Source organism: Lepidochelys olivacea (genome assembly GCF_965140295.1).
Source record: "Lepidochelys olivacea isolate rLepOli2 genome assembly, chromosome: 11".
Classification (NCBI taxonomy): Eukaryota; Metazoa; Chordata; order Testudines; family Cheloniidae; genus Lepidochelys; species Lepidochelys olivacea.
Genome location: NC_140421.1, coordinates 15,313,216 through 15,327,296, shown reverse-complemented (window position 1 = coordinate 15,327,296; position 14,081 = coordinate 15,313,216).

Sequence of the window (14,081 nt, the reverse complement as noted above, 5' to 3'; positions counted from 1 at the left end):
GCCAGTCCTGTGAGTCCAGGTGTGCTTCATATCAAAGATGTATCAGGGTGGATTATAGTTAATGCCCCCCCCAAAAGGGGGGAGAGTATTGTTGAAAAGCTAACAGGTGAGATCATGTGTTTGCTGCCTCAATTCTTCAGAGTCAGTTTTGTATTTCTATGAGAATTTAAGAGCACAAATGGCACAGGCTTAAGATCCTTAGTTTGGGAAGTTTGCCCATTGAAAGTCCCTGATATATAGGGGTGGTTAGATACCATGGTTATTACAGCTTCTGCCCTGTGTTTACATAGAATATATTGAGATAAACATGAATGTCATTGCTCAGGTTCATGCTTGTGATTTTTGTGAGCCTGTCTATACAGTGAGGCAATGCACCCTAGAGGGGGGTGTGAATTCTAAAGCACACTGACTGAAGTAAAGCCTGGTAGTGCCCACTAAAAGTTCCTTAGTGCATAGCACTTCCTTTATTCTGACACTTTTGCAGGCTCCGTTTTAACCATGGGAATCTGTTGCTATTAACAGACTTGCAATGAAGTAAGAACTTAGCATAGGTGACACCCACAAGCCTAAGCCCTTGTATCAGCTGTGTAACTCCAGAAATGGAAGCCTAGTTCATGTCCGGCCAACATCACATCTCCATAAGTGACTGCTCCAATGGGCCAGATGCCTGAATTTCCTTGCCCTTGGAATCCCCAGAATGGTCAAAGCTTTGTTAAATACAAATATATTTCCAGGAAGCAACCTTTCTTAAAGAGCAACATCTCCAAAAGAGGCAAGTTCTCACCACACTGCTCTAAGGCCCCTGTAAATACTCTACCAGCAAGTGCCCGCCACTTTGTTCTTAAAAACAAGGTTAGCCAAAATAGTCATTAAATCTATGGGGGAGGGATAGCTCAGTGGTTTGAGCATTGGCCTGCTAAACCCAGGCTTGTGAGTTCAATCCTTGAGGGGGCCATTTAGGGATTGGGGCAAAAATTGGGGATTGGTCCTGTTTCAAGCAGGGGGTTGGACTAGATGACCTCCCGAGGTCCCTTCCAACCCTGATATTCTATGAAATCGTATTTTTGCTTGTATTTTGGCTAACATTTGTTTTAACACTCAAAACCACTTTAAAATATAAAATCTTGAAAATGGGACCATTTCAACAATTGAAATGATCCCAGGGTCCTCATATAAACATTTTTTGCATAACCACAAGGGGGCTAGTCCTGATTCTGCACACTTCTGGAAAGCCAGTTATATAGGCCCAAATATTCAAACAGCCTGAAGTTTTCACATCAGTAAACTCAAGTAGTTAGATGTCTTTGCAATTTTGCACAGGCAATTGATGGGGTACAGACAATGGCCAGATGAAAGACCCTTCACCAATTTTGCCTTGGAAGTCTCATTGTAAAGTGGTTTATCATTAAAGAGCCCCATGTTTATCATTGGACTTTCTGGTTTTGCCCAATTGACCCAACGTAAGAGTAACCTAGATTACTGTGGTGTGGGTCTGTCTCCCATTAGTGGCTGATAGGTGTGGAATTTACTCCTTCAGCTCATCCAAACAGAGGCTCAGGACAGATCCAATTCTCAATTAATTCAGTGGAAGTCTATTGCTGATACTGGGCCTTGCATGAGACTTAATAGGAAAGGTCCCAAGTTCAAACTCAGGATAACCCTAGGTGAGTCAGTATCCAGAGAAACATCCCAATCCTTTGGTTGGTTGGTTACATACATAAAAATCCTGAGGGCTTGTGTAATAGTCATCAGGGGTGCGATGGGGAGAAGAGAATCCTTGATATGTCAGCGTGTACTTTGCATCAGTGGATGATCTTTTCCCTTATAGACAAATATGATCAAGAGGGAGAAGAGTAGGGTAGCCCCCTTAGGTGCTCATCTTCATTAGAGAGTCTTCGCTATGATGAACCATGCTTGTGCTTTTGTGTCCCCTGCTACAAGACTGATTTTAATTTAGAGCTATTTTGATCAATGCCACTTGAAGATCAGTCTGTATTCAGCAGAGAGATCCTAAGATATATCAAGTGATAGTAAACCCAGATGACATTACTAAGGAATTTTAATACTAATTATATTTGTCCTCAAACATGAAACAGAGCAAGTAAAAAAATGCAAACTGGTAAAAATGCAGGAGAAGGACAATACCCATCTGAATAAATGTAAGATGTGCTGGCGTAAAGAGCTAAAAGCTTAAATTCATTGCAGACCAGGTTTCTTCTCAAAGCATCAGACAGTATATTGCCTTTTTCAGACTTGGTATTTATTATACTGTAGTGTTGACACTAGCTTTATATTACATATACCTAATGGCAGGTGAGTACTCACTGATGAAACTAACTTAAGTCACAACTATCAACAAAGGTTCCTATCCTGCAACTGATTCTGAGTGGATGAACCCCTGAACTCCAGCCCCATAGGTACTAGTCATGGAAGTCTATGGGGGTTTGTGCATGCCCAGAGGTTTGCTCACAGGGTCAGTACCATATCAAAACCTTAAGGTGCAGTTTACACTGAAAAAGGACTCTGATTCCAGAGTTAGAATCATTGAGAGACACTAATTTACAAATAAAATATGCTAACAGCTAGCAATACAAGTTTCCTGTGGGAAGTGAATCTCAAGGTATGTTCTGGTTCACTCATCATGATCCTAATCCTAAAACGTAGGCCTTGACACTTCAGTTATACACTTTTAATAGGTCTCACCTGAGTCAAGTTACGGCCAGTGATGTGCAAACAGAAAATAGTTAAGTCTCAGGTTGAGTTTGCAACAGAACTTTTGTCACTATCAACTTAGCAAAATAGAGATGCTGGGAGTGCAAGGTGGCTTTGTGGGGGTTCCACTTTTGAAGGGTTACTTTTTAGAACAGATCTCCACTTTAAAGAAAATGCAAACATGAAGAAACTTGTCTTTAAAAAATGGAAACTTTAGTGATTAAAGAGGACATGACTGCAGAATCAGGACTTTCATGTCACTTATTTGGGCAAACAACATTTTTTCTTTGGGCTAGAGGATGACATGACTCCCTTTACACCACTGTTCAGTCTCCTTGCATTTTGCATCTGGGCATATATGAGCAAGTGAGCTGTATGCCTACGTCTTTCCCCCTCTTGGAGCACGTGTGGGTAGGGAGCGAGTGGGAGAATAGTTAGAGCCTTAGCACCACACTACTTGCTGAGATAATACAGTAGAGGTTTAATTTCCTGTTAAACAAGGGCAGAATATATACTGCATCAAATCCAGGGATTAGCCCTATGGAGGTACTCTACCTCAAAGACACCCCTCAGACAATTCCCCCTCTTTCTCTTTCCTTGAGGGAGAGGATAACTGGTGCCTGTATATGCCAGTAGCCAATTACAACATATTTTGCATTGACTCAATTGCATTACCCAGGCAGTTGGGTGTGCAGAGCCAAGATAATGGTCTTGTAGCCATGCCTTCTCATTTATTAAACCCCATATAATATCAGCAGTCTCATCATACAGTACAGAGCTGGTTGGAAAGTGTGAATAAACAACATTTTAATTGTGTTAAACTTTTGCAATAATTTTCATAATTCTTACTTCCACCCACTGTTCATTTTGCAACTAGCAACAGAAGTGGTGCAAAAAATACTAAAACTGAAATATTTGATAAAATATCTAAAAATGACTGATAGCTCAGTAACTTTCAGATCATACTTTAGGACTGTTCCTATATTCTTAGAGAACTTGAACGAGGAATAATAGTCAAAAATGTAAGGATCCAGTTTTTCAGTCAGTGTTTCAAAAGGATACAATCAGCTTTGACAAACAAATAAAATCTGTGTTCTAAAATCATTTAATGTAATCTGGCATTGGAGAATCTATATTAATGTTATCAAAATCACTGCAATTAAATTTCAATAAGGAGTTTTGAATTGCTTAGGAAAGTGCACTATAAAGAGAAATATTTCTAAGTATCTCTGAACTATCCATGTGTTTAGAATCGTAGAATATTAGGGTTGGAAGAGACTTCAGGAAGTCATCTAGTACAATCCCTGCTCAAAGCATGACCAGTACCAACTAAATCATCCCAGCCAAGGCTTTGTCAAGGTGGGCCTTAAAAACCTCTAACGCAGGAGATTCCACCACCTTCCTAGGTAACCCATTCCAGTACTTCACCACCCTCCTAGTGAAATAGTGTTCCCCAATATCCAACCTAGACCTCCCTCACTGCAGCTTGAGATGATTGCTTCTTGTTCTGTCATCTGCCACCACTGAGAACAGCCTAGCTCTATCCTCTTTGGAACCCCCTTCAGGTAGTTGAAGGCAGCTTTCAAATCCCCCCTCCCTCTTCTCTTCTGCAGGCTAAATAACCCCATTTCCCTCAGCTTTTCCTCATAAATCATGTGCCCCAGCCCCCTAATCATATTTGTTGCCCTCTGCTGGGCTCTCTCCAATTTGTCCACATCCCTTCTGTAGTGTGGGGCCCAAAACTGGACACAATACTCCAGGTGTGGCCTCACCAGTGCTCAATAGAGGGGAATCATCATCATCTCCCTTGATCTGCTGTCAATGCTCCTACTAATGCAGCCCAATATGCCGTTGGCCTTCTTGGCAATGAGGTCACACTGCTGACTCATATCCAGCTTTTCATCCACTGTAATCTCCAGTCCTTTTGTGCAGAACTGCTGCTTAGCCAGTCGGTCCCCAGCCTGTAGCAGTGCATGGGATTCTTCCTTCCTAAGTGCAGGACTCTGCACTTGTCCTTGTTGAACTTCAGATTTCTTTTGGCCCAATCCTCCAATTTGTCTAGGTCACTCTGAACCCTATCCCTACCCTCCAGCATATCTATTTCTTCCCTCAGTTTAGTGTCATCTGTGAACTTGTTGAGGGTGCAATTAATCCCATCATCCAGATCATGGATAAAGATGTTAAGGAAAACCGGCCCCAGGACTGATACCTGGGGCACTCCGCTTGATACCGGCTGCCAACTAGACATCAAGCAGTTGATCACTACCCTTGGAGCCCGATAATCTAGCCAGCTTTCTATCCAACAATTTACCCAACATCCATCATTCAGGTTTATAAGTGTTATCAATACTAAGAAGAGGCATTGTACTTATACTGTTAAAGAGCATCTTTAGTTTGTCTTGTAGAAATATTAAACACCACACACAAGAAAACAGTATCATAAAATAGGAAATGCAAGCTCCTGGTGTAGGTAGCAAAGGGAAACAAAGCTACAAGGTGAAAAGATCAATCAACAGCTTCATGAAAGTTATATGGATGAACAAGCTATATCTCCCCAATACAAAGGGACCATTTTTACAATATGGAATCTCATTGAAATCAACATGCACCCTTCAAACATCTCAATACTGGTCTTTGCCTCATGTTTGCCAAGCTATACAAAAATTAATGCTATTAATCTTTCCTCATGTGTTAATCCCTCCTCCCACCTGATAATTTTGTTGCTCATTCTCTGTTCCAATTAGTAAATATATTTCTGGTAATGCTACAGTCAATTTCAAGCAATAATTAGGTGAAGTTACAGTCACGCTATAGAGCAAATAGGGAAGCAATGATATTTTCTTGTCTCATCAAGTAATGTGTTCGAGTATGCACTAAAGCCACTGGGAGCAAGTAGCCTGTCTGGAGATCAGACCACTCAGATGCCTCTGTATGGATTTGGGTACCAGCTCACATTAGGCCCCCACATTTGATATGGGGACTGGGTATTTAGCCTCTAAAATGCCATATGAGGGGATACCAATGATGGAGAAACAGCCTGATATTCAGCTACTGTTCATGGGTCTTAATATTTGGAGGATTTGAGACCCAAATATCATGAGCATCTACCTTTGTTTCTCCTCTCCCCTACAAGAGTCTTGGGAAGCTCTGCCTCCCTACATAATGTACTGTCTTCTTTCTAGGGAGTGACCCATTATCTCTTCCCCTCATCCCCACAAGTGAATATTCGGTAGAAGGGCTATTCAACTCGTCCCTCCTGTGACATTCCATATTCACCATGGTAATATAATTATGTTTTGTACAAAGTATGCCCTGTGAGGCATCATTCTGAAAGTCTTAATCTGTTGAACATTAATATCCTGTTAAGTTGTATGGACATTCATTGTATATGAGGTTATGAAACTTTGCTAGGTATGTGCCACTGAAACCTGTTGAGAGGTTCTGAACACCCACAAGCAGCCTTTCGGTACAATAAAAAGGCCAAACAATGTTGATGGCCTATTGAGGAAACACTCACACAGATTACTCCAGGAACTAGGTACAATAGAAGCTTCTCAGAGATAGCAGTACACAATGGGGACTGTTTGACCCAGGTCGCAGTCAACGATATTTCCAGCAAGTTGGAAGAACATATAAAAGGGGGAAGTGACATCATGACTAGGTCATACTCCCCACAGAAGAGAACACATGAGGAACAAAGACTGACTGGGCGGGGGGAGCGCTGGTCCCAGGCAAGAAAGAAGGAAGCCTATGTCCAGGTTGCATCCCCAGGGAGGGACCCGTCACACCTCCCACTCCTGCAAATTCAGATAGTGGCCCATCTGCTCCATCCTACATCTTTAGTGTAGCTATTAGCCAAGGTAGAACTACTGCTCCCACAAAATCCTGAAGTATCTTAGGGTGCAAGTGCACTGGCACTCACCCCAGCCATCTCATCCAATCTTCAGCATCACTGTACCACCACACTCTTCCTCCTGCCACATTGGCCTTTTATAACTGGAGCGGAGATATTCGAGTGTACTAAGATAAAAGGAAGACCTTATTTAAGCAGACGAGGCAGAGCTAGAGAATCTCAACCAAACTAGGAGTCCACTTTTGACTCCAGAGAGCAGCAGACCCTGAACTGAGTGATTAGCAGCTACAATGTTGCCAAATGTCACTGAATAGCACTGATTTTTGTACTATCTAGCAAAGTTATTCTTTGAGTCCTTTCTTGCTGGTGTGCACTGAGGGACAAAGGATTCATGCAACAGTGTCTAATGACCTGCCAAGCATTCAGAGGATTGAGGCAAATAGGAATACAGGAACGGATACCGGATGAGACTAGTGATCCATCTAGTTCAGTATCCTGACACTGGTCAGCACAACCTACCTCCAAAAAAGGCAAGAAACCTTAATTTGTTCCCTTATGCAGTCACCTGCCAAACATATCCATGTTGTGATGCAGCTGTCACTATTAAAATGTCTAGGAGGTAATGACCCTTCCTCCTATACCTTTGAAAGGTTCTAGAAGAGGGGTCTACTTTTTTAAGACTTGAGCCATCAACAGTTAGGCCCATCCAAAACAGAGACCTATCTGGCTCAGGGCTCTTAGAGTTTGTTTTTTTGACTAATCAACTTAACCAATAAAATGAACTAGCACAAATCTTCAATCTTAACTTTTAGGGAGGATCATTCTTGTAGGATGGGGATCCTTTGCATGTGGATTTTTCCCCTTGTACTCCATACCTCATCTATTCACCCACAGAAAGGACTGGGCCAAATCTGCCCTACGTAACTAATGGTGTTCTAGAAATAGGATTTTCCATTTTAGCAAAACACACACACACTCTTAAATCCTTGCAGCCTTGATCTGGTTATTCCACTGACACTTATGAGAATTTATCTCACTTCTCTCAGCTATGACCATTGACAGAACATGATCTTAAACACTTATGTTGAATCAGGGAAATTGGGGAGGGAAGGAGGGGGAAGAAAAAGTGGTTTGGTTGTTCACAGAGTTCATTCTTGCATCAGATACCACAACACTGGGATGATGTTACAAACCATGGGCCTAATCCTATCCACAGTGGAAGAAATATTAGGCTCTACATTGGCTCAGCCAAGCTAAGGAGGGAGTTTTGGCTTTAATGCTACATTTTCTTGCTTTGGAGAGTTTCATTCAAATCTTTGTTATTTGCATCACTTTTTCCACAGTATAGTAGTTACTCTGTTACTTAACGCAAATCAAAACTATTTGCAAACTAAGGAAGATTCATAAATATTTGGAAAAAACTGTTGGAATGAGATATTAGCTTCCTGCCAAAGCAACAAAAGAACCAGCTACCAAATATAAAAGTGTACTGTAGCATGCTATGCAAGTTTTTCCATCCACTACAAATATGCAAAAAAGATAAGCTCTTGAGTCTAAGCCCTTACAATAGTTATTTCATAAATAATGGTATCAAAAACTTGACACTGTGTTAAGGTGTAAGCCTGTGCAACACAAAGACTGCATCATTTTGCCTCAGAATTATTGGGGGGGGAGGGGGAAATGAACTAAATGACTGCTTTTATTTCTTTGATCAGAGATATGGCACTGTGAGAAGTCTCAGTCAGGGGATTTGCTCCATCAATGGTATCTTTAAAGAATATAATTTTAAATGCATTTTGTTTTATATCCATGGTAGTTAATTCTTTTATTATAGTCATTAGAGTGGTCTAGTTTTAGGAGAGTTTGCATATTGGCATACAGGCATGTAATGCATGAAACTTTGCATCAATCTAGACCCCCTTCGTGTAGGTATGCATTTGCATGGTAATATCTGTTACTGTTTATTTTTTGTCTAGCACCCTGGAATGTTCCACATACATGAAAGAGGACAAATTAAAGAGTTCAGAATCCTGGATGTCATTGCGGGCACAAACAGGACTCTTGACATGAGCTGAAACATGGACAATGAGACCAAATAGTTCCTTTCCTGTCTCTCATACAAAAACTACAGCAGTTGAGATTCTGATAAAAAGACTGTGCCTGCCTGCAGTAGAAGCTGCTTTGGGGGGAAGGGGGGGAGTGACATAAGATGTGCAGGATGAAAAAACCCCACTACATGAGTGCAGAAGACCCATTTTTGGTGACTTCAGATTGCTGGAAGAGATTTTATAGAGGTGACTTGGTCAAAATTAGATCTTAGAATAATTCACTAAAACCTGAAGGAGCAGTTACTCCAACATGTAAACACTTTAAAGATGTTGCTTAACACAGTGGTTCTCAACTAGGGTTTAGGCCTCCCCTGGGGGGCTGCCAAGCATGGCTGGCATTAGACTTGCTAAGGCCCAGGGCAGAAAGCCAAAGGCCCGCTATGTGGGCCTGTAGCCCCGCGCCCCACCATTCAGGGCTGAAGCAGAAACCTGAGGAGCTTAGCTTCATGGGCCCCCCCCTCTGGTGTGGAGTCCTGGGAAATTGCCCTGCTTGCTACCCCTTAACGCCAGCCCTGGTTTAAACCCCTGGTTTAACAGACCTGCCACCTGCATGAATTCAGAGTCCTAGCTAATTCCTTTAGTGACCAAATACATTCTTACTGCCTTGTTTTTAACAGACTACTGTTAGACCTACAGAATCAACCCAGGTTATAGTGAGCTGGAGTACGTGCCTTTTAAATCAAAAATGTTTAATTCCAAATCAGTTTGAATCATACTTGAAATTCTCTTTGTCAGGCTTAGCAATAAACAACCCACTAAGAATCAGGGGGGCAGTTCTTACCTCTGAGCTACTAGACCAAGTTCTTCTTTCATGTATAAAGGTGTATTTATTTATATTACAAAAGCACCTGGGAGCCTTAGTCATGGCCCAGGATCCCATTGTGCTAGGCACTGTACAAATCCAGAAGAGAAGAGGGATAGTCCTTATACTGGGCCAAATGCAATAGCCCTAGCCTAGTCATCCCTCAGACCCGATGTGAGTTTTGCCTGAATAAGGACCATAAGACTTAGAAGTTGCAGCCTTGTAATGGAGAGCAGAATTTGGCCCACTCTCAGTCAAACAGCACCACATCAGTTCATATTTATAAGATTAAGTGGCTAGAAACAATGGGCAAAATTGATCCCTGGCGATACAAGTAAATGGAATTTAAAATGCTGCATGAACTGGTGGGGCCCATCAGAGACGTTCTGATGAAGGGTGACAAGCATGTAGTAACAGTTCCCATGATGCTATGTGGAAGATCAGGGAAGGAAAGTCACCCAAAAGTGTTAAAGAAATTTCTACCCAGGAGATGCAGTAACAAGGCTGACCATAAAAGAAAGTGATTGGAAAGATAGTGCTTCGCACACCTGACTGTAGTGTTAGGGTATTGAAGAGTGCTTGAGTTACTTAGGAGGATGTGTCCCATTGAATTGTGCTCTTAAGTCATGCAGTTTGTTTTGAAAAAGAAAAAGTCTCCTTTAAGCTTTTTTGTGCTGAATGTAAAACTTCAGTATATAAAGTGTCATTTTAACATTTATGCTAAAAGTCTGTAGATGTTCAACTAAATGAATGCCATATCATGCTGATCATTTACAATTGAAAAAGTATAACGGAGTAACTACTGCTTTGAGGAATGGTATCATGCACAGTCCAAAACCCAGCCTGTATATAGTTTCACTTTTATTCCTCCCTTATTAGGTCTCTGTGTACATCTGGCTCATACTAGCATTCTCTCTTTTCTACTGCAACCCTCAAGCTAGCCCATTGTGATGGTTCCACCTTTTCCCTTCTACCCAAAATGTTCCAGACACTGGAGTTCCTTCTCCATCTGGAGCCCTTTGCAGTGCATACACTGCTGGAACTGCATTTGGAGAGGTCTACCAGGATATGGGGAGGGGGCGGGGAAGCTATCCCATGCCTTCAAACAAGTCAGGAAATCTTTTCTTAATTTCCTCTACTGTGAAATGGTCTTTTTGTAAATTCCACTGCCATTAGGCAGTATCAAAGTTTAAAGCTGCTAGACCCGATACTGGTTTAGCTGGTGTGTTTATTACGTAAGTAATCCTTCTGCCAAGTGGAGTCAGCAGCAACATAGGCCAGGTTAAATGTCCACGGGTTTCCCTTAACAGGAAATAGAACCTTTTGCAACCCCAACACCACCCCAGGTGCCTCTATGAGGCAATACTTCCCCTCTTGCAAGCCTTGAATCTGTATATGGGGAGGGGGAAAACTTTAAAAGGGGACCCAACATTCAATTAGGAAAACAATTCAAAAGCATGTGACCACAGGCAAACACCCCCTCCCACAGCAGGTTGGGGGAGCGTCCTTTGCCTCAGAGTTTCACCTTGCAGTGGGAAAGTCCAAACAAACATCCCTTCACACCACTCCCCTCTCTGGCACCCTGGCAGTCCTTGGTTAGAGAAGACAGTTCAGAAGTGTGTTCATGGGGGGGAGGGGAGAAGAGGGGAGAGAGAAAAGGGTTGAGTAATGCCTCTGCTGCCTGTACAACTGGCTCAATTGCTGCTGTCGCTGTCCCTCAGCTGCCACCGCTCTCTGCTACTACAGTCCACCATCTCTGCTGTCACCTCTGGCCACTGCTGCAATGTCACGTTCGGACGCTCCACCACTTCACCCAGCTCTGTCATTTTAGCAGATAGAGGGGAACATCCCTGCTAGTGCAGTTTGTGTTGCCTTTCACTGTTCCCACACTAGGTTTGGAGCTTAGCCCCTAGACCGGCTCAGCAGTGGGAAGTTCCTAGAGCGCCCCTATCTGGAAACAAGGACTCTTGAATCTAATCAGCTTTGTCACTAAACACTGGAGAGGGGCAGGTCATATGATGTCTAGGACTACTTATCGCCACCCACTTATCTTGACTTGGATTTGGCATCCCTACCCCCTGCTTAGCAGTGGGGGTTGAAGCTCAATCAGGGCAGGCTAATCACAGTTCTGCCCTTTAAGTCATACAATACAGATAACACTCCATTATACTTACATTCAAATACTAGAGGGATTTGTAACCTAAACTAGCTAAAATTGATCATTTTGACAAAGCAATATCATGCTGTGCACGTAGGCAGAGTAAGCATGTCTATCCAAACACAGTCAACTCCTGAAGTCTTCCCCACAAGTGCAGCACTAGGCATCAAGGGAGAGCTCATTCAGACCCCAATTACATATAGAAGTGTAGAGTGACTTTCCTTGTACCTGCATTTAACATTACATTTCCCCACTAGGCAGAGTGGATGCCCTCAATATCACCGGTATCAGCAAGACTAACAGGCTGTTGTGTCATAGTAATAGGCTAGAGACTTTTCCTAGTGTCTCTCTCAGGAATGCAGTTTACTTGTGCCCCGGTGTCTTGTTAAGATAACAATGAACCACATGTAACTATCCTTTTCCTCATTCTGTATTGAAAGCCAAAAAGAAAGCTACACCCTTGTTGTGAAACACCTCTGAAGAGGGGTTCCGCTGCATGCACTGTATGCTGTCTACTTTTCCGTTTGCAATGCTCATGCACAATTGGTTTGTTTTGCGGCACTTCATGCCTATCTCCTCCCCCACTGGTGGACATGCCTCTTGTGGATTGTAGTATGCACATCTGTTGCAGATCTTTGCTATCTGCTTCCCTTTTAAAGTTGCACAAGGCTGGTGCTATGCTGTTGCACCCTGATCTTGTTATGTGCATGTCTAATTGCTGGTTGTAGCTGCTTTGTCATTCGCACAGAGACTAATAATCGTGAGTACTTTCATTAGCTCTGTGGATGTCTTGTGTGCTGTGGCTGGCCTAATGGGGTTTTTTCCATGTTAAGAAATTGGACGACAAATTTTTTTTTTTAGTTTGATTCCTATCCTTCAGCACATCACTCCTGCCCCCCTCAGTGGGAGTACAGTCTTTTCAGCTATAGCTAGGTTAGCTACTCAGTCATTTCCATAGGTCAGTGATTTGTCACAGTGAATTTCTTCATATGGAGGGGTTTCTCTTTGGAAAGTAATAGGCCTCAAATAATTCAAAGAGCCTGTGTGAATTTTTCCTGTCTGCTTCAGTGATCTTGCTACTTGAGAGCTATGCCTTTTTGCCCAATACATATTAGAAAATGAAAGCTTTTTGTGCCATAGGCCACTTATCTGCCTCCAAAGTTCAGCTCCATAGACTCCTTCCACCCAGTCCAGTTCTCTGCAATACTTCCAGTTTTAAAGTCTGTAAGTGATATTTTGTGCCTTTTGCGTGAATGCCAGAGTTAGTTTTTACTTCTGACACCACATATCTTCATTTCAGCGGCTCACAGGAATGGGGTTCCCCGCAGGCTAATGGAAAACTATACAGGGTTTTATTTGGAAGCTCTTCAAATATATATTCTGCTCTCAGCAACCCAGATCTGCACACAAAACAGAGATCCAGGATCTCAGAATCACTTAATGTGCCTTTCTTGAACAGCCAGTGCACCAGTTATCTGCAGGGATACAATTTCTGCATATGGGGTGAAATCTTCACCTCATTGAAGTTAATTGGAGTCATTCCCATTGATTTCAATGGGGTAGCCAGGATTTCAACCCAAATCTTTCAGCCAATACAATACAACATATGACAAGCCCTTATTCAACATAGCCAGGACAAATTGCTGTGCAAGGAAGTCCTGAGTACAGTTCATTTGTGAAGTATTTTTGTTCATAATTAAGCCACATTCTCCTGCAGGAAGAGATAGAAGAAATTTAAGCGTCACCTGACAACTTTTGGAATTTAACAGGCTGTGCTATAAATGCTAGTTCATTCGTTCATTCTATTCTGTGATGCCAAGAATATTAATCTTCACATGCTCTGTTCCCATCACTGTTGCATTGAAAACAGTTAAATATTAAGAACACGCAAATTCTCCAACAATGAGTAAAATAATGATTGGAAAAAAGGTTGTGACTTTTCAAATAAGAAGCTTATCTGTCATTTTGGTAATGCTGCAGTCCTGAAAGCTTTCAGATGAAAATTAAAAAAAATGGAAATTGTGTTTGCCTTTGTTTGACCATAGTGAATAATTATTGATTCCAGCCATATAAAAAACCATGCACCCTGAAGGGAACAGTCATGGTAAACTGCTTCAGCATCAAGCAAAAAGACAACTATCAGAAAAATAAATATTACTGCCATCCTTACTGATAAGTTCTTAAGGAATTAAAAACATTGAGTTAGAGATGGGAGCAGTGATAGGAATTCATTAAGAAGCAAAAAAAATATATGAAACTATGAAAATCAATGCAGCTGGCAAACAGAGCGACAAAAAATGCAGGCCCATCTCAAAGAGGCCGTGAAGACTGAGTGACAATGAAATACAGATACTGAGCAATGAGGCATAACAGTGCATCTCAAGTGCAATACAAGAGAAGGAAAGGGCCCTACTCAGTTTGTATAGGGAACAGCAAAGGAATAAAAGC